The sequence below is a fragment of the Falco biarmicus genome, chromosome 10 (genome assembly GCF_023638135.1).
Source record: "Falco biarmicus isolate bFalBia1 chromosome 10, bFalBia1.pri, whole genome shotgun sequence".
In the NCBI taxonomy this organism is placed as follows: domain Eukaryota; kingdom Metazoa; phylum Chordata; class Aves; order Falconiformes; family Falconidae; genus Falco; species Falco biarmicus.
In genome coordinates this window covers 36420677-36448340 of record NC_079297.1, presented here as the reverse complement: position 1 = coordinate 36448340, position 27664 = coordinate 36420677, and the positions used below count along the sequence as shown (strand labels likewise).

General features: G+C 47.5%; 1 long non-coding RNA gene across 1 annotated transcript; it reads right to left on the bottom strand.

Moving 5' to 3' along the window:
* Window positions 1-462: 462 nt before the first annotated feature.
* Window positions 463-26768, bottom strand: LOC130156498 (uncharacterized). The gene is made up of 4 exons (XR_008824442.1): window positions 26576-26768; window positions 17364-17545; window positions 8565-8641; window positions 463-4472 (listed from the first exon to the last, which is right to left on the bottom strand). It is a non-coding gene; the product is annotated as an uncharacterized LOC130156498 (long non-coding RNA).
* Between the last annotated feature and the right edge of the window lie 896 nt (window positions 26769-27664).

Sequence of the window (27664 nt, the reverse complement as noted above, 5' to 3'; positions counted from 1 at the left end):
GGGCTGGGCAGGGGGAGGAGGGAAAGCAAGCATGGAAATCAAATTCCTCCTCTTTAACCCTCGAAGGTCCTCCAGGCTTATTGCTGCAAAGTCTTCTGTATGCAGCTCCTGTCTCAGCCTGAGGAAAGCCGGCTGCAGAGCATGAGGTGCAGCTGAAGGAGGCCTGCCGGTCTCCAGGCTTGTTGTTAAAGCCCTCACCTTTCCTGGGATTCCCCTCCTGACTTCCCACTGTCACCGCAGAGGTGATGCCCTGGACAAATCCCTCCCTGCAAAGGCTCCATTTGTACCCTTGCAAACAGCGTCAAGGTCTCATCCAGCCCCGAGCTTATTGTTTCTCCAAAATAAGGGAAGAGAGACATGTTCTGGAGATCTGTTTACAAGTCGGACTATCTCCAGTTATATAATGACACAAGCCTGGCTGCCAGCAAATTGTTGCTCTGAGCTGGGGAAGACAATTAGATCGCCTCTCCGGGCGGTGAGCGCGCACAATGCAGGCTTTGTGCCACCCTGCCACCAGCCCCGGCATGTGTGAGCGAGCCCGCCTCACCCGTCGTCTTCAGAGGAAGACGTGGCAGAGGGAAAGGAAAAGCCCTCAGCCGCAGGGAGCCAGCGCCTTGGGGGCTGCTGCACCCGTGCTGGGGCGGGCATCCCCGCTGGGGGCTTGGGGTGCCAGGGATGGAGCCCGTCTGCCAGCGCCTTCCTGTCCCGGCAGCGAAGGGATGACGGTGAATTGGTTGTGGCTCCACAGGGCAGAGACGGGTCTGACCCCTCTGCTGAAACCGGGATGGGAAGTTTCGGTGTTTGGCTTCCTGCGCTTCCTGGTGCACTGACAGATTTAGGCTCTTGCTGAAACTCCTGGCGCTGCCCGCAGAGTCAGTGGAAAAAATGTGGTGTCTAGAGATGGGAAATACCAAACCCGCTCAGAAATGCGCTCACTTAAAAGGGAAAGGTGGTTTCCGGGTGAACTTGCATTCCTGTCCTCAATGGATGCGGATGGGAGCAGGGCTTTGGAAAATTCAGTCTGTGCTGCTGCAATGCAACCTGCCATGAACAATAGCTGTGTCCCGCTCAGGAGCACACCTGGGCCACGGCACACTTCCAGGAGGGCGATGCTACCCAAGCTGCATGCCTGGCTGATGGGGAGGGACCTGCCACTGCTGTCCCCTTGGCGCGGTGGGGCTGGGGCACGCCGTGGGGCTGCACGTGAGGTGCACCCTCTCTCAGCTAACCTACATGCAACAGCTGCCCTGGTCTTGGCAGGCAATGACGCATGGAGAGAAAAGATGGTATGAAATAAAACGCCGCCCAATGTCGTCAACACCCACAGTTTAATTCAGTGAAATTTCTTGTTGCTACAAGGAGTTAGTGAAAGAAAAACACTGGGAAAAGAATGCTCTGTGATGAATAAGGGTACACATAGCTGCGTTTCACAGGGGAAGTGTTGATAAACATCGCTAAACCCTCATGCTTCCGAGGAGCTGAGTGCTGATAGGCCGGGGGGGGCAGAGGAGACTTCTGCTGGCAGCTTGCTAGGGCATGGCTGCCCACGCTGAGCACTTTTACCTCGTCCTCTGCAGCATTACCACAAGCTTTGTGGGAAGCTGAGCATTTAATTAAACACACCACTGCTCTGAACCAGGCAGGAGGTTCCTACTTGCCGGGACAAAGGTGCCTTGGAGACTTTTTCCTGTTGAGACCATGGTAAGCATCCTTGGGTTAGTGACACTGGTTGCAAAGGCTATGTGTAAATCCACACTGCAGACGAACAGGTGCATCCTCTTCTGCACCGAGGCGGAGTTCCCTCCACGCTTGTGAAGCACACCTGCCCTGCATGGCCAGCATACAGTTTACTGGACACCCAGCCCATCCACACAGATAGCAGCAAAGCCCTAACAGCAGCCATGCACTTGCCTAAGACACAATGCTACCTTCAGCCCAGCCCAGCAAAAACAGTTCCCTTCGGAAGTGAGTCATATTTCTTCATCTTTCGAACCACTTCAAGCAAGTTGTCTTGCAGACTTTCTGACTGCATTTACATAAAATGCATCCTTCCTTTCTTTCTATTCCTGGTTCCATACATGGGATTATTTTAGATGGCGTGCTCAGAGGTCACTGTGACACACACACACAGAGCAGGGAGCACGCTATGCCTTCGGTAGGTACTCAGCAGCGTTGATGCAGGTGGCAGGCTTTTGGTTTTCCTGGGCACTCATAACAGCTTTACGTGCCAGCACAATGAGAGAAAAGGCTAAGCTGCTGGTCACTGCCAGAAACGCCACGAGTTTGTCTGCAAAGTGCAGCTCATAGACATGAATAACCTCACAAGACCCCTGGAAGTGAAGCTGGGAGTATGGCTTACTGGCAAAGTTGGGGAGGTGTAAGGGAGGATGGAAGTGCAAAGAGGCTTCCAGGAACGGCTTGTGCACGCATACGGCATGGTTAGGAACTGTTCCTCCCTGGGATTTGAGTTCAGGCTATCATTTATATCCCCATAGCTCTGCCAACGCGTGACGCTTGCAGCATTAGAGCTGGAACTCAAGCTCTGAGCAAGCTGGAGGCTTTCATTCACAACTGCAGGACTCAACAAGACTCTTTGGAGTCTGAGGGCAAGTGAGGCTGTACATAAAAATAGCACAAGTCCTTCACAAGTTCCACCTTACGGCTTAGTTTCCGTACCAACTGAAACAGGTATCTTCAGTTTGGAATAGTAACGACTAGGAGATATCTGAAAGACGTTCCTGAGCTTGTGAGCAGCATGGGAGCATGGATGGGGTAGGCTTTGCTGTCTCTTCCTGTACAAGACCAGGCAGCATTACATGGAGCTAGGAGGAGCAGGGCTGAAAAACAAACAGGAGGAGGTGGCTCTTCATGCAACAGGTAGCAGATCTATGGATCTTCTTACCAAAGGATGTTGTGGATATGAGACGTTTATATGGATTCAAGGAGAGTTCACGGAAGAGAAATCCACTGAGAGTTACTAAAAACATAGAAACTGTGTCTGGCTCAGGAAGTTCCTGAGCTGAAAATAGTTGGAGGCTGGGAGAACACTAAGGGGAAGTATTGTGTATGTTTTCCCTTGTTCTTACTTCTCCCTAGGCTTGCACTCATGGGCTCTGTTGGGGTCCGGATGTTAGGTTAGACAGACCTTTGGTCTGACCAAGTGGAACTGTAACCTTCATATTCACAAGGGGCGGCTTTATCCTGTTCTTGCATGGTTACTCCCCAAAGGTCACCATCTTCAAGCATCCTCACTCATTCCACATTCACCGCAGCTCAGGCACAACACACCTTTACCCTGGTCGCAGTTGACCACGCAGCGTACGATCCTGTCTGCTGGTAGAAAAATCTGTGGAACAACTGAAGCTTTGTGAAGCCTGCCATACACATCATCCCTGAGCAGCCCATCACTCTCAGGGTGTGACATTATCGGGTGTTTGGCAATAATATTGACACTGCTACCCCTCGTGCCTCCTTGCTGTCCCATTTGTTCCCACCTCAGCAAACCACGCCGAAGCTGTTGTGAACGCAGCTGTTTGCAGTAAGTGAGAATTCTGTTCTGGCCACCAGTTTGCCAACTTGGTTCCAAGTTTGGCTGTGGAAGCTGAGTCCTTACTGGCACCTCTGTTAAAAAATGCTGAAGCTGCCGAGACAGCACATAGCTCAGATGAACTGCTCTGGGGCTTTATTCATCCTACTTGGGATGTGTTTTAAAGGGTTTATTTGTAGCAATAACATTGAAAGCCTTTCTCACCCCTCTCTTCCCTGAAAAATAGTATTTGAAAGATGAGTCTTTGAATAACAACCGAGTGGCCTCGTTAGCCTTCCCTTCACATCTTCCCAGCTGCTCCTTTGAGGTCTCCTGTCCCGGGTCTCTCACTATGATTTTGAGACTGCTGCAAATCGAGAGTGATCAGGATGGCAGTGACCCCTGAAGGGGAATTGAGAAAAAAAATGGTCTGGGAAAAAGAAAAAAAAAACAAAGGCAAAAAAGGAGAAAAGGTGTATACCTGGAGCCCATCGATCCCGTTTACTCTCCCAACAGTTGGAGAGCAAAGCCTATGTGGCTACAGCAAGAGCTATCTCTGAGATAAACACATCAGTTCAAGATTTTGGGGGCTTCATAGCAAGCCATCTGTTGTGGAAACAAAACACCTAGCTCTGTCGCAGTTTAAAACTTGCTGAGGTTGATGATGTCTGATTATCAGCATGTTTGCAGTACTGCACAAATTACTTGATACAGAATGACTGCCCTAGCTTTGCTATCCCTTTTGTCACACCAACTGTGGATCCCCACTGAGGAAGCTTCAAAATTAGCCAAGCACCACCCGGAGATCTCCAAAAGTGGACTGCTGTCGCGACGGGTGGAGTGGGATTTTTGCCTCCGGTGACATTCACATTGTTGATACTCTTCTTACTTTTTGCTGCTGCTCACATAACAGAAGAAGCTATTCTTAGCCGTGGGGAGCCTGATCCTTAAGGAAAAAAAAATACCCCTCTGTGAGCCATTTCCACAACAATAACTTGTAGCGGGGAGGAAAGAGGGTCGGCCAAAATATGTAGCCCTCTTCACCAAATAAGGCCCCTTGTAAAGGCGGCCCGAGTGCTGCAAGGCTTCGGAAGGACAGGGAGGGCTTTGGAGTGGAAGAGTGAATCAGCATGGCCAGCAGGTCACACCCACATGAATAATACCTCTCACTTCCCTTGAATTGTACATTGTGATAAAGACCTAGCTGCCTTTTTTGGTATTCCAGCGTCTGCCCGAGAAGAATCAGATGTGAAATTAGGTTTCCTGTACCTTAATGGATTAATTTAGTTTGAACTAGAAATGAGGGCATGTGTACTGTCGGGAGCCAAGAGGTCTCGAATGACATACGTCTCCCTTTTAATCCTTTGTGTGTGTGTGCCTGGTGAGTCTAAACATTGATTAAATGCTTTTTTTCTCCAAAATTTCTACAAAATTTTAGGTTTACCATACAAGCAACCCCACTGATCATGTGCAAGTGCATGCAAAGCCAAAGGTGATGTCCACACTGCCATCTGCTTGGCTTCTTGGGACCCATGGAGGCATTAATGTACCACTGCATAAATATCAGCTCCTTCTTTTGTTGTTCTTGATGTTTTCTGTCTTAATAGCTGTGCTTGCCCAGAACACATCAGCTCTCCTGGCTTCCTTCTGAGCATCTGAAGGAGAACCCCCTGGCTCATGTCATTCTTCCAGCATGCCTCATGGTAGGAAAGATGCAAACTCAACATCTTATCTGCTAATGGGTACTGCAGCAGAGGTCCTGGGAGAGATCAGGCGAATAAAGCCAGGGACAAAACAGTACTTCCAGAAAGGAATCGCAAAATCCTCACGGTGAAATGTTATGTTTTCCTTCAGAGACCTGTAACAGGCTTCCCTCTTACAGAGGGGACATGGCTGGGAATTTCCATGGTGACTGTGAATACACCACCTTTATCTGAAGGTAACTCAAGATAAACTTTTCCATGGAAAATTTTTCCGTGTGACCTGGTGAAGGCTGCTAAGTGTCTCGGACAGTTCTGACTGAACTTTCTTACACTTTTAAACTCTGTGCTGCTAAAAGAAGCATTTGCAGTTTTACCATGAGATTAGCTCCGTCCCTTTAGCGTTACAGACACAGGACTAGCAGGAGATGGCTGTGCCCAGTTAAAAATGCAAGTGCATTACTGCTGGCTTTGCTCAGAGGATACCAACTCGAGCGTTTAGGATGAGATATAATAAGAAAAAGATGGAAGAAAGGTTGTATAGATAATAGGGTCACAGAGTGCAGAGTAAAGGGACCATATCAAAATCTTCAATTCCAGATTCTTTATTGCCTTCCCATCATAAAAGTAACAAATTGTAGAAAATTTTAAGTCAAAACTGGTGCCAACTCTGATTCATGGACAGCAATCTAGAGCATGAGATCTTTCTGGGGTTTCCGTACCTCAAACGATACAGAAACTGGTATCTACAATAGCTTGACCATACCTTCAAATAGTGGAAGGAGTTATAATCCTTGTCACCAATTTTTCTGCCATCTCCTTTCTCAGCTGCAAATCCCTGCCACATTCAGGTACTTAGTAATGTGGTTGGGAGTGGACAGAAGACTTTTTTACTGCCAAGTAGAGTCCTGAAGTCTTACAAGTAAACCCACAAACTTTGTTTATCCCAGCCTTTCTGTATTTTGGGAGGTGACACTGGCTAACCCATGGGATTATGGCACAGTTTTTTCTGCATTGGTTCTCTGGGTGCAGTCATAAAAACTTCCATTAAGCCACTCCTGTTATGATCAGCACCACCAGTCACCCAGTGCCACCCACCCAAGCAAATGGCAGAGTACCAGCTGAGGGTGCATCCTGAGCCTTCTCTCAGGGCCGTGTTGTATGGTTACATACTGACGGTATCTCCTGAGATGGAGCAAATTCAAACTTAATTTTTAATAAAGTGTTATTTCATGCTGTTAAGAAATGCACCTTCCCCAGAGCACTGCCATGCTGTAGCAGCTTACTGCTTCACCCAATCATCTTAAAAGATAAAAGAGTCCTAGCTCTTGTGCTGCTTGTGGCTTTTGCTGGCCCTTGTCTCCCCTGGTTTCCTCACCTCTGAGCAGTATGTTTTTGTGGTCACCCACAGGTTCAGCTGCTAAACCCACAGGGGAAGGTCCCTCCACCTCAGGAAGCCCTAAGCAGCCCAAGCCCTGGGCTTGCAGCAGGAGCCCTGCGTGGCACCACACTCACTGCCACCACCTCCTCCTCCAGCCGGCTGGAAGGAGCTGAGAGTTTCCAGCTGTCTTATCCTTCTTCCTTCTTGAAGTAGAATTTCAAGGAACTGTGTCAAGTCAACAGTCTAGGACAAAGACAAGAAAAAAAACAACCACCAACCAACCACAACAAAACAAAAAAACCCCATCAGGAACACCCTGGAATTTCCTAGTGATTGCTGATAGGAGATGAAAGCCGCTGAACAACAGCATCAATGATTACGATGATTAATGTTTCTTTCCATGTGCATACTACCAAAGGAAGAGAGCTTGCTTCTTGCTTGCCCTGAGAGCAGTGTTCCTTTGTCTTGCCCATCTGCCCCTTGCACAGAGCCTTCTCCATTTTTTAAATCCAAAAATGGCTCGTAAGAAAGTGAGGCCTCCCAGCCCCACAGGTTGTCACTGTTCCAGGCCTGTCCTCTGAAGGCTGGTCACAATTACACCGACAATATTTCAGGTCTTTTCCCTTCCCTTTATTCCCCACTTCGCTAAGGGGACCCCATTTTAATTATTATTTAGGAAAAGACAGCTGCTTCCTGTTTGTATCATTAATTTATTTTGTTTCCTGAAGGGAAGCTTCGGTGAAAAGAATCTGTGGATAGCTGGAACGTCTCACAAAATATCACTGGCTGCACGGGCCAAGGTTAAATACAATAGCTAGGTTTATTTTTAAGTGATTATTATTTTTCTAAGTCCATGCCAAAGCAGAGACTAAAATTCTAGCACACATAACTAAGCTTTTACAGTAAATTCCGCCTTTCTTAACTCCCCAGAAGGAAGACAGGCATTCTTAGTTACAACAAAAGCTAAAACACCAGTTTCCCTCCAGCTATTATGAAAACCAAGGCCGGAGGGAGATGAGGTGCAGTTCCCTTTCTCCAGTTTCTCAAACCTCACACTCTGGTGAATTTGATATGCTGAAATCATGCCTGGCCATCATGATAGCCTTCTGCAACGAGACAAGTGCCTCAGTGGGTGGGGGGTGCACAGGGGATGTTGTTTATGCCATTTCAAACAGGGCTTTTGACACTGTCTCCTATAACATCCTTACAGACAGACTGATGAGGTATGGATGACATAAATGGACAGTGCGGTGGCTTGAAACCTGGCTGAACGGCTGGGATCAAAGGGTTGTGATCAGTGGCACGAAGCCCATTTGGAGGCTGGTCACTACAGGGGTGCACCTCAGGGCTTGATACTGGGGCCAGCACTGTTTAATGTCTGCAATAATGACCTGGATGATGGGACTGAGGACCCTCCTCACAAGTTTTCAGGTGATACAAAAATGGGAGGACTGGTTGCTAGAGCAGATGGCTGTGGTGCCATTCAGAGGGACTTCAGGAGGCTGGAGGTATGACTCAACAGGAATCTCAGAATGTTTACAGGGAAAACTGATGTCCTGCATGTGGAGAGGAATAACCTCAGACACCAGTATGAATCGGGGCTGACCAGCTAGCTGGAAAGCAGCTCTGCAGAAAGGGAGCGTAAGTACTGGTGCACAACAAGCTGACCGTGAACCAGCAATGTGGTCTCATGGCAAAGATGCCAAGAGCATTCTGGGGGCTGTATTACGAAAAGCATTGCCAGCAGGTTGAGGGAGGTGGTCCAACACTGGAGAGCTGGGTCCAGGTCTGGATGCCCTAGTACAAAACACGGATGTACTTGAACGAGTTCAGCAAAGAGCCCCAAAGACAATTAAGGGATTGCAGCATCTATCATACGAGGAGGGGCCGAGAGCTGGGACTGCTCAGCCTGGAGAAGAGAGGGCTCAGGGGGTATCTTATCACTATGTATAAATACCTGATAGGGAGAGGAAGGATAGAGACAGACCCTTCCCAGTGATGTCCAGTGGCAAGATGAGAGGCCATGGTCACCAGCTGAAAGAAAGGAAGTTCTGTTTAAACATTAAAAAAAAAAAATAAATATTTTTTTTAAAGAAATATATATATATATATATTTAGCTGTGAGGGTGGTTGTACACTGGCACAGATTGCCCAGAGAGGCTATGGAGTCTCCATTCTTGGAGATACTCAAACCCCAACTGGCCAGGGTTTTGGACCTGCTCTAGCTGACCCTGCTTGAGCTGGGGAGTTGGAGTATGTGATCTCATGAGATGCGTTTCAACCTCAGCTACTCTGTGATGTTGTGAACCCAAGGTGCATCAAGAGAACCAGGAGCAAATGAGGTGCCAGAGCTCTTCCAGAGCAGTGATGAGACATGAGTCATACCACCGATGCCATCGCTGACTACACGAGTTGCTGCAAGCTCCACCTCACACTTGGTCAGGTCTGTCATAACATTTTTGAAGGCCATTAACACCATCCATTTCCAAGCCTTCCACTCAACCCCCGTTCAGTGTCTCACTGTTTTGGCAGCCTCATTCTTTCCGTTCATTTCAGCTGAGAGGCACCCACTGGCCCCAGCAGCCTCGCTGCTGTCCGGTCTTCCCGCTGCAAGGAGTTATTTGGTACCAACACTATCGACCTTTTCACGAGACCAAAGATTAGGGGAGTTTTTATTTATTGCACATGAAGTAACCTCTTGCCCCCTGCCCTGTTTTTCCTGGTTTCCTTTCCTATGTTTGATTCTCTCCTTCACGAGGAGCTTTCACATGCCAAGTTGCTTTGGTGGAAACCACTCCTTGAGAAAGAAAACTTGTACAGCCCTTTCTTCTACTCCTTCTTCCTATACTGAGTATAGCTTGAAAATGAATGAGTGTTTATTTCCTTAGAAGAGTAATGCTGCAAATTGAGCCATCAGAGGTAGGATATGCTGAGAAATACTCCAAAGAATGGGGTTTTAAAGGCTTGATAACAAAGTTTTGTATCTAGGGGAAGGATTTCATGCATAGGCATGGTCTTATCTATAGGGTAAGCTACACATTATTCCTTGCACATCCAATGACTGCAATGACTGCAGGTTTGCTGCAGCCTTCCCTTGGAAAATAACTTCATCTTGAAGTGAGCATCTGGTTTGGCAAAGTTAAAAACTACTGAAAAGCAGCCTTTTAATAAAAGTTTTGATAAAATAAGTTTTGGTCTAAGCTGACATTGCTGACAGCAAGCTGGTGCAGGATTCTCAGCAGATAAGTGATTGCTGCACATGGGCTTGTGCAGAGAAAGAAAGGTAGGGTGAGCAATGTGCTTGAGAAGGCATGTCCTCCTACGCCACAGAAACGTAGCACCCTTCAGCTGCACATGATGAGCAGGATGAATGAATGAGTACTGCAACCGCACACAGAATTAATTTCTGTCACATCCCAGGAAATGGTTCTTTCCCCAGGAAAGAAACAATGTTACAACGTGCATTAACGAGCATTGAGTGCAGGCAAGAACTATCATTTTAAATTGTGATTGAATTTGAGGTTTGCCCCCCCCGGGGCTAACTGCAACCAGCTGAGAAGTTTTCCAGCATTCTCTGCAGCGGGTGCTGGGTCACGGCTCGCGCCCCACCGGTTAACACATGCAGTGCTGCTAATTCCCAACAGCGCCCACATCGATGGCTGGGTGAGGCTGGGCCCTTGAAGTATAGAAGATTTGAACTTCCTTTTTATCCGGGAGGTGGGTGGGAGTCTTCCTGCTGGAGGGACAGAATTAAGAAGAAAAATAAAACTTTAACCTCTTCACTCAACTATGGAGAAGACAGTCTCAACATTGGGCAAGGTTTATTCTGCTGGGAAGCTTTGGCTATTCCCATCCTGGGTATAACACAAGGTCAACAGCAGCAGTCTCCAGGAATATTAATCTTTCACCCCTCAGACCGTGCCATGGGTAATTAATCACTTGATTGCATAACTTCTTGTAAGACAGGAAAAATAAGCTGCCTTTGCCAGCTTTTTGGACAAGTTATTTCACATACATTTGAACTTTCTTCCAGTACTTGTTGGGTTTTGATTGCAATGAATAAATTGCATCCAAACTCTTTCCCAGCCACGGAGGAGCCAGACAGCATGGAGGCAAGCAACGTCCCAGTGCAACACTGGGGAGTGGGTCACCGTGCTCCTTTCGGGGTGGTGGTGGTGGTGGTGTCCCTCCAGCCCTGAAAAGGGTGGGGGAAGGTACAGCATCCAATGGAGCAGCTCAGCCCAGGGGGATAGCAGAGCACCGTGTTACCCTGCCTTTTACATCTGTATGTAATTGAAAGCAGGATCTGGCCAAGTTGCTGTTGACTCCAGAGAGCTGGAACTTGCTTAAGAGCGAGGAAATCCTGGAGTTTAATCCTAGAAAGTGAAGTTTTGTTTCACTACAATCACCTGGGACATACCGCTGCGATGGGCCCAGCTGCAGGAGACCTTCAGGCCCCAGAGATCACGTAAAGCTGCAAGGGGTGTGGAGCCAAGCACATCGCTGGAGTGGCTGAGTATCAGCTAACCCCATCTCCCCAGCATGCTGGGGGACTTGGTCTTCATTTTTACAGCTTTATTAAATGGCAGTGAAAAAGCAAGGTTTTCTTTAAAAACATCTTCCATCACATGGTAATGAAATGGGAAACAATGCTGAGAGGCTACCTCATGCCTCATGCTCACGTGGACACCAACCACCCCACTCACTTCCAACCCTGAGTCTCCAACTTTGGGTGGAGGAGAAGGCAGCCCTGTGTGCTTCAGCACTGGTTCACCCTTCAGCAGCCCTGAGCATCTCACCACCCCAAAGCAGCTGGTGGCCGTCCTATGACTCTTTGGATTGCTCCAGCTAAATACTCAGTGAAGCTTCACCCTCACCTTTGAGTAGGTCAAACCACTCTTTTCCCATTCAGCCTGGGGCTAGCGGTGATACAAAGGGGCTAAACTATGGATGAAGTCATGGGTTACGTGTTCTCCTGAGTCCTAAAGCAGAGGGCCCTCGGTGACACACTGAGAGGGAAGCTGGAAAAAAATTCTAGTGGCCACAAGAATCGGAACTGGACCAGGCTGATGGCTGAAAGCACTGTTCTTTAACAGCTCCTGGAAAAGCAGTCAGGAAGCTTGGCTTGAAAGTATTCCTGCAAAGATCACTTCATCTTTTGGCTCTAGGTGCCCTTTGGTAAAAACTGAGAGAAACATTTCCCTGTATTAAGTGTTTCGAGATCCTTGCAGAAAGACTCTAACGAAGCGGATGGCTTAGCTATTAAGGGTTACTGCATTTTACAAGCATTATGGGTGACACGTGGGGAACTGGCACAGTGAAATGCAGTTTTCCAAAGCCACAAAGAACAGGGACAAGGCAGCAGATCAGAAATCCCATAAACACACACGCACGCTGCACCCACTGCTATACAGGATTGTGCTTGCACTTTGCTTAACCTAAAGCTTCTTGGTGCTCCCCCCCACTGTCCCTAAATGACTCTTGAAGGAAGGAGGAAGAGAGCAGCTCCTCACCTGCCTGGGGCATTTGAGACCTCCAAGAAACACCCTACACCTTTTTAGCTGGTTGCTTTGCAGAGGAAAACCATCTATCACGCGAGCTGTGATGAGAGCTCTGATGCCTCCCCGGCTGTGCACATTAACATGTGCTCCTCACCAAGCAATGTGTGGCCACAGGCGGCTCACGCTCCATCTGGGCATAGTTAAAGGGCTATCAAGAATAGGTCATCCACATGAATTTCCTCCAAATCTGGTATTGCACCAATGTAATGACATGACGCTGCTGAAATACAGGCAAATTAAAACCAAGGCCAGACAGCAGCTAATCCCCAGGTACCATTTGCATGAATAAACAAGATAAAGCCTGGGAAGACAAGCGCAGGAAATGGTTCTATTTACAGCTTGATTACACATCTTCCAAAAGCAACTGAGCCAGCTGGACAACTTACTATCTTCAACCACTCTCCTGCTGCAGGATGCTGCCCCTCCAGATTGGTTGGCAACGAACTGAAAGTAGCTTAGAAAGCAACCGCCCAGGCAGTTCAGACAGCTTATCAAAAAAGATATAACTTCCGACAGAGGATGGTGAGACACAGGTAAGGACAGAGTAGAGGGGCTGATATCTTCAGCCAAAATGTAACACAACAGGCAACTAGACAATTTTGGGGCAGCAGCAGAAGAACCAGTTCACCCAAATATCTCATGGCTCATGGACCATGAAGCGTTCAAGTTTCCATCTGTGGAAGCCCTGTTGCCAGCTCAGTTTCCTGGAAGGAGAATCTGCTTAAACCAAGGTTGAGCTACTCCCAAGACAGGCAACGCAGAACCAGTTTACGTCAGAACTTAGGAGGCTCAAAGCAACTGTAAAACTTCTCAAGAAGTAACACTTCGTCTCTGCTTGATCAGTGCAAGAAAGCTTTACCCATCCTCTTGCTTTCTCTACAGGTAATGAGGAGAAGGAAAGAGGAACAGCATAACCTAATCATTTGGGGGATCACCTTATCATGACCAGCTGCAGAGGCTTTGGGACAATAATATGCCATAGATGGGTGCAAATCAGCTAAGCTATGTTAAAAATAATTTTCAGCAGACTGAATCAGGAGGCAGCTGTTTCAGTTCACACAGTTACCACTTGCACTTGGAGCATCCAAGCTGAGCAAGCCAAGGATTGTGTTTTCTTGAGCAGAATTCAAATAGTCAGCTGAAGGTGTGGCTGCTGGGCACTGCTGAGTGGCACCCTTATCTCGACTCTTGACCAGTGGTGGAAAAAGGTGGCTGTCAGCAAGGTGACCACCAGCACCAGGTCCCTGTGCCTCTCCTCCAAGAGGCTGAATGTCAAAGTCCCATGACCTAGGTTTGAAGGAATTGCCTTGCTAAGGTCAGGAACTATTACGTTTCTCCTAGCTCATTGCAAATCAAACATTCTGTTTTGATAAATTAAAGGTTAAATCACGCTGGATTTTGCACACATTTGTAAGAGTGTGCAGACCTGTGAGTGTAGGCAGGAATTGTCGAGGACAGCATAATTGGGAAAGCTTCAGGTTGCATAATGTCTGGAGTCTGCCAGTTAATATAGGACTGCTGCTGCCTCACGCGTTACAAATTTTCCTGAGCAACTTTGTAAAGCATTAGTGGGGTAGAAGCAGATTTTTCTTTTCTTACTTATAGGACTGTTCAGCCAATGAGGCCACTGAATCAGTGGCTTTGGTGGGATAGCCACTGCCCGTGGTGGTGTCCCAGAAATAAAAATACCTCTGGAGTCCATTTTGGAAGTGAGAAGAGAGCGCTGTGAGTGCACTGTAATGCGTGTGGCTCAAGATGGTGATACAAGACTGATTTTACTGATTGTTTCTTCTTCAATTCCCTCTCCCCCTCAAGATGGTTGCAAAGAAGAAACTCCAAAGTCCTTAGGTTATTAATGTCTAAATACCTGCCAAACGTTTCCATTGCTACCTGTTTGCTAGGGAATGGAGAAGAAATCTCTCAAGATTATTTCCAATTCAGATGACATGAAGCTGGGTATCCCCGATGGGAAGACAATGTTTCAATTGGGCCTTCAGATTGTATTTACCCTCTTTTACTCTTGTTTGCTTTTCTAACAAGTATTTTTTCTGTTTGTCCTACAATTCTGCTGTTTACATGAAGGTTTTGACACAGAAACAAGGAAGGATGTGAAGACATATCAGCAACCTGCTCATACTAGACTGCACGGCTTGATAAGGATTTTCCTCTCCCATGGTTTGCACAGAAGTGGAAAAGGGTCTTATGTGGCTGGACAGTGAAGCCTTCAAGAAGTCGAACGTCCCCAGTAAACCAATATGCATATAATTTAAAAAAGCCAAATGAATAGTTCCTTGAGCAAGACCTTCACAGGTGTTACTATACTAGCAAAGGGGTGTTGGGGTCATGATTGTCACTGCTAGCTTCCTTTCTGCAGGCAAAACTTACTGCTAGCAATGGAGTTCATGAAGGTAGAAGAGTATCTCCAGGAACACATGTAACTTTCCAGGGATACCCATTATCTTACCTCCTATATAGTCTAGGCCAGTTGGAAACCATGAAAAACAAACCCTCCAGGAACTTTGCTCAAAATGAGCCAGTCACTGTGAAGAAGTCAGTGCACTGGGCTGGATGGGTGAGCTGTGAATTGGGCTGCAGAAGTTCAGTAACCAGGAAGAATCAATATTTTGGTTGGGAAATACTCAGGTCACTGGTTTGGTTGGAAACTCTAGACATCCAGTTTTTCCACACGGTGCTATTAGCCCTCTCACCCTCCACACCCCAGTCCATGCCCCTTTGAACTGCAGGCTCTGCCTGCAAGTTGGATGGGGCACAAGTGTGCCACAGCATGGTGGGCTGGCCAGGGTGGAGAGTCCCCTTCTAGCTTGGCCACACGGTCACTGTTTGGGTGTTGCAGGGTCTTTAAGTGACTCCGCTGGCTTTGGTAGCATGGTGTGCTCCAAAAGAAAATGTCTTTAGCCCACCAGCCAGACCCGTACAGAGCAGCTGCTTCCTGTCTCCACTGCTGGCTACTTGCTAACAGGCTCTGAAACAAAAAAAAAAACAAATCCCCCACCTGTCTCTTGGAATGAGCTTTGGGTATTTGTAAGGCACAGTCAGTCATAAAATTGTTGAGGGGAGCCTAGGATCTAACCATAACCTTGGCACCATGCTCCCACTGTAATATTCGCCACCACTCTAGGGTGCGGTGCCTTTGCTTCCAGTTCTTTGCATGCCAGGAAAAATGGAGGCAAAAAGAGTAAAAATAGGCATTAAACATAAGACAGTTGTTGCCTTCGCATGACAGCAACCTCACCTCCCTGCTGCTGTGGAGATGGCGCATGGAGGAGACTTGGGCTCTCCCACAGCCTTCCTTGAATCCCTTTGTAGGTAGATTTGTTTTCTGTGGAGCAATACACATGTTTTTTCAAGGAGAGAGGTTTTGTTTGCCAAAGTGCTTCTGGAGCCTCTGCAAACCTTCCTGTCAACCCAAGTGCTCACCTACATGCTGACATTGCTATCCATACCACCTTGCAGTCAATGCAGCTCCTGTAGCACCAAGGAGACAACCCATCACAAGCTGTCCGTCTGCAGCAATGTATCTTTAACACAAATGACTATGGGTTGCCCTATTCAGTCAGTCGTCCTCTGGCTATCAGAGAACAATCAATGTATCTGCAGACACGCATGAAAAGAAGAAGCTCTTAATTCTTTTTGGCATCCACAAAGCGCTGAAAAATGACCAGTGAAAGAAAAAACCTCCACTTGGTCAGTAATTTTTTTTTCTTTTTGCAAACCATGTGTTAAAAGTGCTTTGCTGCCCAAAGAGACTTCATATGAGGGAAAAGTAAAGCTAAGTTACAACTTCTTAAAAATAGGACATAGTGTTTTATAATTCCTTCCCTCCCCCCGTTCCTGTGCAGAGCCACCCCACCCACATGAAACTGCCTCTGACTCACTCTTGTGTCTCGCTTGGAGAGAAAGGCTTTCCACCAACGGGGGCACCTGGTCAAGAACATGACATTCAGGGTGGTGTTGCCTCTTTACACTTCAAATCATTTTAAATAGCTTTCTATCTGTGACTACAGGGACCTTTGCATAGATATAAGTGTTACCAATGGAAAAGACATGTTGTCATACCCTTGCAGTAAGAAAAGAGATCAGATCTTCTGGAAAATTAGTCTTCTTGGGCCAAGTTGACTCAAAGGCTCGGACAATAAGACATCTCTTCTGTATTGGTTCATTTGCAGCATTACACTCCTCAGGCAGTGAGTTACCCTCTGCTATTCTGGGAACACACATTTGACCTCTGTTACAGGGGTTTATTGTCAACATGTGTCCACTGGGAGCCTCAGCAACTTCTCCCATTGTCTATTGTCTTATAAACAGGCTTACAAAAGCGCTGCAGGAAAGCCAATAATGCACCAAAGTGGAAATTGCTGGTAACTCAAAAGTTTAATTTTCAACTTCTGCGTCTTGCAGTGGTAGGAGAGGTGAGCCGAGCAGAAGGAACGTGCAGCTTGCTTTTCTTGGTGTCCCTATACACATAGCTGCATTGGGATGCAGAGCTGCCATGCTGCTGCAAGCTTGCTTGATGCATGGCGAGGAGGAGTCCACTGACACCAAAACCACCATGTGAACTGGGGTTACTGGTCTCCAATGGCTTCAAGGGGAAAAACTAAGAAAAGAGAGAAAAGCTGGTGGCAAAGCAGCTTTGCTTGCTGACCCTAAAGCGAAGCATAATTTCTTTTTTACCAAAACTCCCAGTTTGTGGCTGGGCTATTGTAGTAAGCGTCGAAAAGCTGTATTTTTACAGTTAACACTGAAGTCACTCAGCTTAATGCATGAATGAAACAAACCCTTGGGAGCATGGTCACCCAAGGGAAGGCAGCATCCTTGGGAAACATCCCAGTGAGATCATTTAGTCATCTTCAGTTTCATAACAGGCAAGCTCCAAACTGTGATGTGCAGAGGCAGAATCCCCCCCTGATTTTTGAGATGGTCCCACCACTTCCAATTTGCTGCTGTGGCTGGGCAAACAAAGGACATCTGCGGGCATTTTTGGGAAAGAGAGCCAAGTTCCTCCCCACGCAGAGCAGAGCAGAGCAGAGCAGAGCAGAGCAGAGCAGAGCAGAGCAGAGCAGCATCTGGCATCTGAGCAACAGGCAGGGATGAGCCAGCAGCTAACTGCTTTTCCTGGACCACCAGATCTGACAGAGGGGCAGGGAAAGGAGAATATGGAATAACAAAAGACTTACATTGGTGTTCTGCCAGAGGCAACCTATCCCCTCCTGTGGCAGGGAAGGGGACGGGGACACTGCATCCCTCAACAGGCATCAGTAGGTTCCAGGACAAACCAGCTGCCAGCTGGTGGGACATGCTGTGCTGTCAACCAATAACGCTCTGCCAGGGCAAGGGGAAGCCATCAGTATGACCAGGGCTACACAAGCATGAAAAGAGCAGAATAAAATAAATAATCACTTAACAAAGAGGAAAACAGAGGGGAAGCCCTAAAGAAACAGACAAGCCGCTGTGGACTCCACCAGCCATCCCTGCCACATCTCTTCCCACATGCCACCAAGGATGGCAAGGGCAAGGAAGAGTTTTTAGCCTCTCTTTGTATTTGTAACACACATGGTGCTCTCCTGACCTTGCTAGAAACCTTTGCCTTCCTCTGAGTGCTGCTGATGCCGACACACCATCCGAAGCTGCAGTAAACACCCTCGTTGGGTGCACCTCTGAACCAGGCTCAGCGATGCCATAGTTCAGGAAAGCAGGACTGAGGTGCAGCCTCGGGCAGCCCTCCCGCCTGCACCGTGCCCTCTTCACCCTCCCTGAGCTGTTTACAGCCCATGGCCATGCCTCTTTCACCAGGAAAGCAAAGGTTCCCATCCCAACAGGGACCATTTAAAAGTTGCTCAAGAGCCTGCAAAGGTTACGTTGTCTCGCTCTTTGAAAGCAAAGCAGTTTTAGCTGGAAAAGAAAGAAAAACACCCAATAGCAGCAGCAACTAGAAAAGAGCAACCCGTGGTGTTTGTTTACAAGAGCACATTCATTGGTGTCTGGAGGGTTGACTCAGTCTGAAATGAAGAGGGGTGGCACCGGGCAAGCTGTGCTGATAAACAAGTCCATCTCCCACCATGGGGTGGTCTGAGAGCTGGCTTTCCTCACCACGCCAGGCAGCCTGGGCCTCCTCCCTCAGTGGACCCTTCCCACTCGTGAAACCCCAGGGAAGCTTGGCTTTGGGGTCTCGACAGGCGAGCAGCCGTCACCCTTCCTCGTGCAGGCCCTGCAGGGTGGAGAAGGGTCTTGGCATGAAGAGCTGGGGTTGGTGTCTGCTTGGGCATGCCCATGGAGGAAACGGGGGGCTCACATCCCCTGCGTGCCTCCTTGGTGCCTTGCATGCGTGGCTGCGTGGCAGATACCTAAGCTAAGTAGTCCCACTCTGTCTGCAGCCATTTCACCAACCCCAACTGTGCAGGCAAGACAGAAAGGTTGGGCTTTGGCTGCTCCTGGTGCGTGAGGCATCCTCACACCACGCAGCCTGGTTCAGTGATGAAAGGGACACAGAAACACCAGCAGGACATGTACTAAGATGGGTACAGCAAATGTATAAGGAAGATTAAATAAAAACATTTGGAGGTCTTGAAGTCTCAGAAATACCATCTGTGATTGACTGTCCCTCCCAACACACAGTGGTACTCAAGTACAACTCACCCAGCAGATGAACAATTACTTCTACATTCAAAACACCTCCAAAAGATCTTCCTGAAGTGCCCCTTTTAGCTGTGATTAACGTCTACATTTTGGAGTTAGGAATGACCTGTTTTTACCGGTCAAAATACTACATTGCTTCACAAAAGCAGGGTCAACTTCCTTAAATGAGGCAAATGCAGATTTGCCCTGAGCAGTGAAAAGACACACTTTTAAATTTGCAGAGTTGTAATGTTGAAAAAACCCCAAAAATCTAACAAAAGGACTGACTTTCTAGAGCCATCATTATCAACACACTTTACCATACCCACAAGGAGAGAGGAGTCCATTTTCTTCCTCAGACCGAGCAGTGTGAGCACACCTTGCTGGTACTCCTTCCTCCAGAAAAATACTTTCTTCACATCCAGCCCAACAGAAACTGTGTCCAGGTCATGACATAGGTGAGGAGAAGGGGTACAGGCTTTTGGAGGGGGGATATTGCCTGGCTTCAGGAGTACCCCCATCCTCATGAGCAGTGTATCACCCTCCAGTGTGTATCCAACTTTGGTCTCACAAGTGGGTAATTCAGCTGATCGTTTCTCAGCCCAGATTTCACTTCTCCTTAAAACTGTTTTGCTATTAAACCCTGGAAGTAAAGCAACCATTTGGACCCTAAAACTTCAAAACCTCAAGAGTCACAAATCTTCCATTTATGCCTTTCTTATGTGGTCCAGACACATTTTTCAGGCTTGTAGCATCGTCTGAACCCTGTTTTCCTTTATTTTGCCTCTGCAATTGGCACTGAAGTCTGTTTGCACTATGTAATCAAAAGGTATATTTGTCGCCGCAGCACTACATCTCGCATGGAAAATGGTCTCTCTCATTTCTTCCCCCTGTAATTCTCAGAGTGGCTTGGCACTGTCAGGGACAGGTGCTTAAGAAATGCTGATATATGGCAATTTTGTGTTATTGCATGAAGCTGAAACTTGCTTGCAATGCCGATATAACAGAGGACTACTACTGTGCTTCAGCTAAACCTAGGATTTATTAACAGCACGCAGGCTGGGAACGTGAATGTCTGGCAAACCTGCATCCTCTAGCATCTGTAGAAAGACATTATGAATTAAACCCCCCTTATTCCATTAAGAAATTATTCCAGAAATCCAGAGCACAATTGGCGAGCACTGGTTGTCAGATGCATGTCAATAATATTACTTAATGGGTTTCCCTTGTCTTTATGCATAAGTTCCATTTCATGCAGCCGTTGCCCCGGAGGGCAATTATTACACTTTTCTTGTGGTTTTACTCTTTTGGCCTTTGGCCTCATGCCTCAGAAAACCACCCAGGGTATCCAATCTCATAGAAAGGCTTTGTGGCCAGTTGTGCTTTCTGGAGTAAGGATTTCCCCCCCTCCCCTCAAATAAGCCACATAAATGTTTCAAAACATCCTTGGTTTCCATCAGCCCTACGATGTCATTGCCCACCCCAATGAAGAGCTATGCCCCGTGCCTCTGGCTGGCTGAGGAGAACAGCACCAATAACACGTTCATTTTTCTTGGAGAGGAATAGCAGATACAATAGCATGTTTTATGCAAAAGGACGTTTTGGAGCAACTGTTTTACTCAACATTGTATATTTACACAGTTTCAGCATCTTCAAACATATGACATGGTTAGGACCCTGAGATCTGATATTTACCTGTTTTAATACATGTCAGTAAATATTTGGGGGGGCTTGTTAACTCGAGTGACAAGACTCTTTACCCATGCACTTTCAGTTTGCTTTAAATCTGAAGCTGATTTTTATACCATATTATAACCATATTTATTTAAGTTCCCACATTCTGTCAAAGTCTGTTTACACAAAGAACATTTGTTTTCACTACTGCTTGCGAGGAATGAATATAATAAGCACCAAGGGATTTTAAGAAGTTGAGAGAATTAGTATTTGGAAACAATGCATTCGCTATTTCTTAGGGGAAGATTCATGGAGCACAGACACATTCTCCACTAAATCTATCAGGATGAGGTAGTTCTTATGGAGACCAAGCACAGCCAGCCTCTTCTCAAATTTCAAACATGTTCTAAAATCAAGAGTGTTTCTGGAAAAAACAACATAGGTTTTTTTTTTCTTTCCTCCCCCTTCCCCCAAGAAAAAAGGATAAAATAGGTTAAGATAATTTTGCTTGTTGAAATCAAAATCTGGAGTCTGGCACTGAGAGCTCGCATCAACTGCTGCCCCACAGCATCCCTTCCCACTTGTGCTGCTTCGCCATGATGTGTGCTGAGTTACTACCAAATTATTTGTCAGAGGTTGTTTGTCGTAGCTTTAATGCACCACTGTAAATTTCAGCATGTACTAGAACTGAGTAAGTCTGATTTTAAGACTATCATAAAGAATATTTTAGATCACTGAATACTGCTTGCAGCCCTGAACACGTAGGTATTTGCTTCAAGATTTCTGTGTCTGAGAGGCTGATATTACAAAACATCAGGGGTAATTTTGAAGCTTGGGTTTGCAAATAAGCAAAGGCAAAAAAGAGGGGTCTAGCTATGCCTTGTTTTGTGGTATTATTTAGAAAATGAATAGAGCAACTGCTTGTAAGGCAATCCTCATCTCATTTGCTATTGAGGTGCAGCCTGAGTAATGGCTCCCTAAAAATCAGCTTCAGCATTACCAGTTGCAAATGCTGACAGATCATCAAAATTCATGTCATTTGATTTTAGATATTATAATACCCTTTACACTTCAAATATTCCTAGGAGATTTCCTCTGCTATCTGGAAAATAATGAAGTATGTAATGGGTTATTCCCCTCCTGTCTGTGTCCTAACAAGCTAGAAACATGGGGATATTTCCATTGAAGCATTAAAAAAGAAAGAAAACGAAAAAAGGTCGGCCCTTTTTACCAAACCTTTGATTATAGATTTATTCTGACGCAAATATGCAGTTGAACTGATGTATTTAAGCTATGCATGAGTATCAGACAATACCCCCATATTTTGTACTCTATGTGTTTAAACATGACTGTATTATACTGTGAACCATTGCGTGCTTTCTGTAAGGAGAAATCTTGGTTATTTTGTCTTTTAAAGTCCCTAAGAGCCAACCAGACAAAAGCTGTTCCTGGAGGTTTGTTGTTAGAGGCTAAGCTAGAAAATATTTATGATCCATTTCATCTCCCTGCCGCCTTAAACCTGGCTGTCCATCACGAGCCAATGACATTTTCCTGCAGAAAAAGCTTTGTGGCAATAATTGTTTTCTTTACTGCTCAACAACAAATGGTTTATCTACATATCCCAAGCCCTGCAGGGCACTAATTCCTACCACCCCGTCCAGGTTCCCAACTAAAAACACTTTTAGCTTGAGCTGCGCTGACTGTAAAGCTCGAGAGGCTGCAGGAGACAGGCAATGCCTCCCAACGATTGCACCTGCAGAAGACTAAATGATTATCTTTTACCCACAGCCTTTCTTGGTCAGAGCAGCAACGTGATTCGTCTCCTGCTTTTCCCAGAGCAGCCCCCAAACACCTGTAATTACTGTCAGTCTTTACCCATGGAAAAATGAAAGTCATTCCCACCGGGTAGCCTGCAGGAACACAGACACCGCGAAGGATGTGCGCAGCATAGGATGGCAACAGGAGGCCTCAGTGGTCCAGAGAAAGTCACCAGAGAGAGGCTGAGTCCCCAGATCTTCCCATTTGAGGTGTGCTATGATGCTTGACATCATATTAAATATTCAGCAATCATTTCTATCACTGGAGAACAGTCTCTACACTCAAGACTTGGCCTCTCTCCTAATCAAATTTGCTTAGGCAATAAATTAGTGACAGTGCACGTGTCTCATATTTGTAATATATATATAAGGAACACAGAAATGTAAAGAGTTTCCTCCTTAAGTTGCAAGGTAAGCAGCCAGTTAGGTCCTGCTAACGCCTTGGCCAGGAGATGAGCTTGGAGATGAGCTTGCTCCATCACGGCCGTGCTCGTATCCTTCTCACCCTGGCTTTTGTTCTGCAGCTTACTTGCTCTTCATTTCTGGAAATCATCTCCTAAGAGGCCTGTGCAGGTATCTCTGACAGTTTCTGTCACATATTCAGCACAAGCCCCAAGAGGCAAGAAGCCCTTCGAGATTGTAGATGGTGCACAGGAAAATAATGCAACTTGCGTGAAGCGTCAACTGAAATGAAGCTTGCTGAGTCCCCGACCTCAAACAAACGCGCTCGCCACCACTTGGAAAGCTAGCGGAGAGCCCTGTCATTTAAGCCAAGTCACACAAAATATTTGACTCATGACTAGATTGACATGAGCCAAATTCAGGGATGTCTTTTTCCAGGCCACAAGCTGGTGCAAAGCAAATTTAATTGTTCTATGAACAGTCTCCTGCATTTGTTTAGGGTTTGTCTTTTCCATGGGCCTGTCATCAATAAATGAGTACACAGGAATATTCGCATAACGTTAACAGCCAGACGGCATTTGCTGGAAGATTTGAAGTGACCGGTTACAGAAAAATCATGTGAAGTCTTTCCATGGGTTAAGCGATGAGCCCACTGGCTCCCTGCAGCTGCTGGGGCTTGCTCTGCTATCGAACAGGTTTGCGGAGAGGCTGCACCACCCAGCAGCACCTTGTGCTCGAAACTGAGGGTTGAGCTCAACCACGACCACCATCACGGGAATACAGCCAGGAAGATGCTGCATGGCTTCCCCCGGCCCTGGCTGCGGGCACTGCATAAGGAGAGTGCCCAGTGCCGGGCTCCCATCCCTGCCCTCCCTGAGAGCCACGGCCCCCTCTCAGCTGCTGTTTATTTATCCTAGCGTAAAAGCTATAGAATGAATATCCCAGGTGGGGGGAAAGTGAAGCACCATGCTATAATAAGAAAACTGGTCTCAACAAGGAAGGGAGAGAGGCAGACTCTTGCAGCTAATAATTCTCAGCATGGCCTAGAATAAGGTAAATCAGGGCTGTCGGGAGGTGTCCCCAGGGGTCTGCGCTGCCTGGCTCTCCAGGCATGAAGAGAGGCAGGAGGAGCAGCTGAAGAACTTGTCTAGCTGGGCACGTCCCGTCCGCTGCTTTGTTAAAGGGCAAGACCCTTCACTGCCACAGGTTCTGCATTAAAAAAGGGAAAAGAGGTTTGGGGAATCCTCTAGTGGTGTGTGCTCAAGCCCTTTGGTGTCTGTTTCACTGCAGCACTGGCTTTGGGACCCCCGTCAACCCACAACTGCATCCTCACCCGCTACCTGCCACCTTTTGGGAGCTGCAACCCTCTCCCTCCAGATGCCTGTCTCTGCAGGGGACGATCCTGGCTGCAACCCCTTGGGTTACTCAGGTAGAAAGTGAAATAAAAGGGCTACACTGCTGGAGACGGCAAGGAGGATGCCGAGGAGGAAGCGCGCCAAGACCGGGGCCGCTGGTGACACTGGTGTTCCTCGAAATTGGAGGCAGCCACACCTCTTCCCGCAGGCGGCTGGAACCTGGGGCAGGCAGCTCCTGCTTCCTGTTATTAGAAAACCCCGGGATGCTCTCGCAAGAGGCGAGCTTATTAGCCAGCGAGTCGGGAGCAAAGAAAAGAGCATTGCCCTGCGTAACCCCGGCGGTGGGGCAGTGGGCTGAGACTGCCCAGCTCATATCACTTGTGCACCTATGCCCAAGGAGCAGGGAGGAAGAGAGAGATTGCACACAGCACTGGAATCACCGCAGCTGAGCATGGCAAATATCTAGCTGCACAAACCCATCCGAAATTCCCAAGAATAACAGGAAATCCAGCCGCTAATTTTCCATCCTGCTTGCTTTGGGGCAGGCACGCACCCCGCGAGGGCTGGAGCCAGGGAGCCCCGCAGAGCCCTGGGCGGGGGACACTCAGACGAGATAACCACACGCCTCTGAGTCGCAAGAGATGAAAATAATAATGATAATTTAAAAAAGAAGCGCCTGCCCTGGCAAACAATAGTAGGAAGGCTAAGCACCCACACAGCCACCACGGGGAGGGGACGACCCCAGCCCAGACCCCCATGGAGGAGACCGGGGAGGCAGCGAGCACCTCGGCTGCTGCCATGCTTGCTCACTGCGCGCTTGCTGTGCTCGCTTCTCCCTGCGGCCGCGCATTATCATCATTTATTCATTCCATGACCTTGAAATCCCTCTCCCTCACCAGAAAAACAACGAATCCCCGTCAGAGAAGTGGGCTCTACAAAAGGGAGGAGAAAAGAAAAAAAAAATCTAAAAAAAAAAAATAATCATGCAACCTCCCATGTTGCTTGTATTAGGTCAGATGGGAGAACTTATTTAATTAGTGACTTTTATAGGGCTTTATTTTTCGATGCCCAGTGGAGTAGTTAAGATTGGTAATAAGAAAGAAGTCTGGTCCCACGCCAGCCCTCCTAAGACAATGGTGCAGGGAGGAAAGAGCTGAGCAATATATTTGAATGTTTTCAATGCCTTGGGTTTTTGGGTTTTTTTTAAACTTTATTTTTCAGTGCCATATTGTAAAACCATTTGAAGGGTGTACACGGAGGGGAGAGGAAGGAAATTGTTCAGGGCAGCCCGAGGGGAGGATAACGATGAATAATGGAATGAACCCAGGGAAATCGCTTCTTGCTCAGGTTTCTCCATGGCTGGAGAAATTTCCCCTGTATGAGACCTGCTCAGCACAGAAAGAGGATGGCTGGCAGGTGGCCAAGTGCCAGATTTTTGGTGTAGATGGAGGTGGATGGGTCAGGTGCATAATCACAATGGGTAACTGGGAGGAGAAGGCATAAGAACAGTGCCAGTTCCCGCTCTGTTCATGCTACTGTCCCTTCTTACAACCCGTTTCTGCCACTCATCCCCATCACAAAAATAAACTGCGAGCTTTTTCCTACTGCACTTTCCAGTGAAGGAATAAAGAAGGAGCGTCAGATTCATGAATTTCCCACTGTGGGACTGTGCCTTTATTAGCATGCGGGACCAGCTGTGGGTGTTGGGGCAGGGGGCACCTTCCCCAACAGCCCTGGACCATGCAGCATGCATCCTGAGCGGCTCGGGGCCGCTTGCTCGGGATGCAACACAGCAGAGAGAGTATAAACCGAACCAGATGCTACGTTAGAGATTTTATGGCAACAGGGTTTTACTCTCTTCAGGCCCAAAAGCTGTGCCACCCGCTCACTGCCCTTTGATAGGGGAACTTCCAGAGGCTGAGAGCAAAGCTCTTCAGCGCCAAGTGTTTGAAGGAAGTTCACAGGCCACCATCTAAGACAGTAGCCTCACCAGTGGCCAAAAAGCCCCATGCAGCCTGGTTGCTCAGTAGCCAAACTTTGCTACTTGGGAGGGGAGTCAGCCTGTTTCCTGACAGCAAGAAGAATAATGTAACAGCGTTCAATAAATTCCTAGCAAACGCAACCAAAAAAAAAAAAAAAAAAGGCAACAAAAAAAAAGCGCAGACCTATTGAGCTTTGTCCTTTGCAAAATGAAAAATATGGTTGTTTTGCTCCACAGGAGGAACAGCGGAATCAGCTTTAAAATCGACAGTGGATTTGGCCAGATGCCACAGCCCTTTTGGCTTCAGCTTCCTTCCAATAGTCATCTCCCTGCCAATTTGGAGTGCACAGGACACAGCTACACACCTGATGATACGCTGAGTAATGGCCTTGGCTTGCAGCTATCTGGTCCATGCAGCAGGGAAGTGGGAGGGTGGCCATTTATCAAAGGCATTCACCTGAGCAGTCGTGGCTTCCCCATGGCTGCAGCTCCCTGGAGCGGGAGCCGGTGCCGCATCATGCTGAAAGGGATGTGACTGTTGGTACCTGAAGGATGCGTGATGGTCCCCGGGGTTCAGCAAGTGACAGGTTGCAGAGACACGAGCTCACAAGTCACCAACGCCTCTACCAGCATCTCACAGCTTCAAAGGAAAGCAAAACAGACATCCTGACATTTAAATTACGTGATTTTGTACTGTAGGGGTGGTATTTGGAGGGGGTGAACTCCTGCATGCTTCTTCTGGACCTGTCTCTGGTGTAGGTGCTTGCATCAGTACGAGCTCCAGGGCTGCTCGCTGTGATGTGCTGACATCCTGCTGTTAATGGGTTCCTCCCCCTATCACTTTAGGGATCCCCCTGCAACACTGGGTGGTTTAGGCTTCCCCCTGAAAAGCATGCACAGCACAGGGGTTGCTTCAGCCCGAGCACCACGTGGTGCCTGTGCTCCCTCCCAGAACCCAGCCTGCCTCTCGCTGGTGCTTCGCAAACCCTTGTCTTCTCCAACCCGCTTCTTGCTCCATCCTCATCGACCGCAGCACCGTTGCAAAGTGGAACCCCCAGCATCACTTCAGGTCTGCAGAGAAGGGATTTGCTTGGGAGAGACATGGGAAAGTCAACCACACTGCACTGCCACAGCAGCTGAGAGGCCAGAAGGGCTCTTGCGCAATGACAGAAACTTTAGGAGCACGTCCCGGTATCTATACGGTTATTTGTATCAGAGCGCTGACAAGAAGGAGCTTTCAGCACCGCAGCTTGGGTGACAATATTTCTTTCCTCACTATTCCTGTCTTGACATCAGTGAGAGAGTCAGGGCTCCACAAGGGCATCGTAAGATAGAAAAGACAAGTTAGAAATGGGAAAGGACATGTTGTAAAAGTCACTATTAAGCCTTCCCTTCATTCCCTCCACATTTTTTATAGGGAAAAATGTTCCCTCTGCAAAAAGAAATTTGGAAAATTTCCACCTATTCTACTGGCTGCATCCATGAGAGTATTTCTGCCTCTGGCAATAGCTTCTGCTCGAGTCTCGCTGTACCGATGAGACATACGGCTCCGACGTATGGCTCCAGTATCTTTCTTGAGCAAGGGCTGGTGTGAGCAATACAGCAGGAGGTGCTACAAATAGGCAGAAAGTTTT